This window comes from Erinaceus europaeus, chromosome X (genome assembly GCF_950295315.1).
Source record: "Erinaceus europaeus chromosome X, mEriEur2.1, whole genome shotgun sequence".
NCBI lineage: Eukaryota > Metazoa > Chordata > Mammalia > Eulipotyphla > Erinaceidae > Erinaceus > Erinaceus europaeus.
Genome location: NC_080185.1, coordinates 40,694,627 through 40,698,153, shown reverse-complemented (window position 1 = coordinate 40,698,153; position 3,527 = coordinate 40,694,627).

Here is a 3,527-nt window from a genome sequence, read left to right as displayed (position 1 = left end):
TTTTATTTTTTTTTTGATACTTCTTACAACGGCTGTCTTTGGTCAGGCTGCCTGAGCCAATCTGGAGCCGTCCAAGCTGCAGACTGACAGAGTTTTTCACTTTATTCTATTTTATTATTACAATCTTTTCCCCCCTCTCCTTCTTCAGATTGACCAAAATTAACTGTTATTGTTTTTTCCATTGCTATGTGACTGGGTGTCTTATCCATTGTGAGAGAAACTTGTTTCATTCTATCTCTTCTCTCCATTCTCCTTTTTCCCTCTTCCTAGCTAACTCAAACAAACAAAACTCTTTCCTTTTACTGATCTTTTTGTTGTTGTTGTTGTTGTTATTGTCTTCTTCCTTCCTCCTTCTTTTGCTTTCTGAATTCACTGATACTCGTTTGTGAATTATTTTGGGGAAGAAACCTGACTCAGAGTGGACTCTCTCTGTGTGTCTCTCTTCTCTACTTCCATTTCTCCTCTTGCTATTCCTAAAATTTACAGTGGAAAGTAGATTTGCATAATTGTCTATTCTTTTCCCTTTTTACCTTCTCTTTCTTTTCCTTTTGGATTTGGTTGCTATTTTTCTTGGACTGGAGGTGTTGTTTGGCTAACTGGTATTGGTTAAACTGCATCAATCCTTGCTTCAGTGACTATTGTTGTAATTTATGAGGTTGGTTACTACATTTGTCACAGAGGTACTTAGTATATCATGGCTTGTACTCAAAACACAACAACTGAAGAACGACAGAACAGAAAAGTAAAAAACACATCAATAAAAATGGTTAAATAAAGAGCAAATAAAACTTCTACCACAATGAGTCAAGACAGGAGCCCAGAAGAAACTCCAAATCAGTCAGAAGTAACCATAGATAAGAAAAGTATGCAAACAATAATAAACCTAATAATCACAGAAATGAAGACAACTATGGAGGAAAGGACTATCACTATTACGGAAATAACAGATGAGACCTTTTAGGAAAATACTATCTATCTTGAGGTAATTAGAAAACTAAAAGCTGAAATAACTTAAATAAAAGGTCAATTAGCAGAACAAGCTAATACTATAACAGAACTGAAGAAAGAAGCTGAGGGAAGGGAAAGAAGACTAACAGAAGCAGAAAACAGAGTTATTCAGACAGAGGATGAGCTAGAGAAGACTAAGAAAGAAGTAAAAGAGCTCAAAAAGAGATTGAGAGACACTGAAAACAACAACAGAGACATATGGGATGATCTCAAAAGAAGTAACATTCGTATAATTGGCCTGCCAGAGGAAGAAAGAGAGGAAGGGGAAGTAAAAATTCTAGAGGAAATCATAGAAGAAAACTTCTCAGACCTAAGCAACAGAAAGGTCATTAAGATTCAAGATACCCAGAGAGTCCCAAACAGAATCAACCCAGACCTGAAGACCAAGACACATCATAGTTACAATGAAAAGAAGCAAGGATAAAGAAAGGATCCTAAAGGCTGCAAGAGAAAAACAAAAAGTCTCATACAGTGGAAAACCCATAAGATTATCAGCAGACTTCTCCACTCAAACTCTAAAAGCCAGAAGAGAATGGCAAGATATCTATCTAGCCCTGAATGTAAAAGGGTTTCAACCAAGGATAATATATCCTGCTAGACTTTCATTCAGGCTAGATGGAGGGATTAAAACCTTCTCAGAGAGACAACAGTTAAAGAAGGCAACCATCAGCAAGCCTGCCCTCAAAGAGGTTCTAAAAACCTCTTTATAAACAAGAACATCACCATAATACTTACCATATATCAGAACAAATAAAAATTTTGTTGAATAATGGCACTACAATATACTAAATCCATGATATCAATAAATGTCAATGGTTTAAACTCATCCATTAAAAGGCACAGACTGGGAGGATGGATCAGAAAACACAACCCAACCATATGCTGCTTTCAAGAGTCCCATCTGACCCAACAAGACAAACACAGATTTAAACTAAAGGATGGGAAACTATCATACAGGCTAATGGACCACAAAAAAAGGCAGGAACAGTCATTCTCATCTCTGACACAACAGACTTTAAATTAAATAATGTAATAAAACATAGGCAAGGCCATTACATAATGATTAGAGGATCAATCAACCAAGAAGATTTAACAATTATTAACATCTGTGCACCCAACTAGGGACCATCTAAATACATCAAACACCTACTGAAAGAACTACAAAAATACATCAATAGTAATACAATAATAGTGGGAGACTTTTACACCCCACTTTCACACTTACACAGAGCAATGAACAGAGAATCAACAAAGAAACAAGAGAATTAAATGAAGAGAGGGGCAGACTAGATCTCCTGGACATTTTCAGAGTTCTTCACCCCCCAAAACTGGAATACACATTCTTTTCAAATCCACACAGCACATCCTCAAGGACAGATCACATGTTAGGCCACAAAGACAGCATCAACAAATTCAAGAGCAGTGAAATCATCCCAAGTATCTTCTCAGACCACAGTGGAGTAAAGCTAACATTTAACAACAAACAGAAAATAATTAAAAGACACAGATTTTGGAAACTCAACAACATGCTGCTTAAGAACCGCTGGGTCAGAAAGACACTCAAACAAGAAATTAAAATGTTCAGGAAACAAATGAAAATGAAGACACAAGCTATCAAAATATTTGAGACACACTAAAGCAGTACTGAGAGGGAAACTTATAGCCATACAATCACATATTAAACACCAAGAAAAAGCTAAAATGAATGACCTTACTGCACACCTTAAGGACTTAGAGGAGGAGGAACAAAAGAACCCTAAAGCAACCAGAAGGACAGAAATCACTAAAATTAGAGCAGAAATAAAAAACATCGAAAATAAGAGAACCATACAAAAGATCAATGAAGCCAAATGTTGGTTCTTTGAAAAATTAAACACGATTGACAAACCCCTACCCAGACTCACTAAATAAAGGGAGAAGACTCAAATTAATAGAATTTTAAATGATAGAGGAGATATCACAACTGACAAGACAGGAATCCAGAAAATCACATGAAACTTCAATGAAGAACTATATGCCACCAAGCTAGAGAATCTGGAAGAAATGGTAGCATTCCTAGAAACATATTCCCTTCCAAAACTGAACCAAGAAGAACTACAATACCTAAATACACCAATCACCGACAAAGAAATCGAAACTGTTATTAAGAATCTCCCCAACAACAAAAGTCCTGGACCAGATGGCTTCACAAACAAATTCTACAAAACCTTCAGGAAACAGCTAATACCTATACTTCTATAGCTCTTCCACAAGATCGAAGAAAAAGGAACAGTCCCTTTCACTGTCTATGAAGCCAACATCACCCTGATACCAAAAGCAGATAGGGACACAACAAAAAAGGAAAAATACAGACCACTATCTCCGATGAACATAGATGCCAAAATATTAAATAAGATCCTGGCTAACTGGATACAGCAGTATATCAAAAAGATTGTTCATCACACCCAAGTGGGATTTATCCCAGGAATGCAAGGCTGGTTCAACATACTTACGTCAATCAATGTCATTCATCACATCAA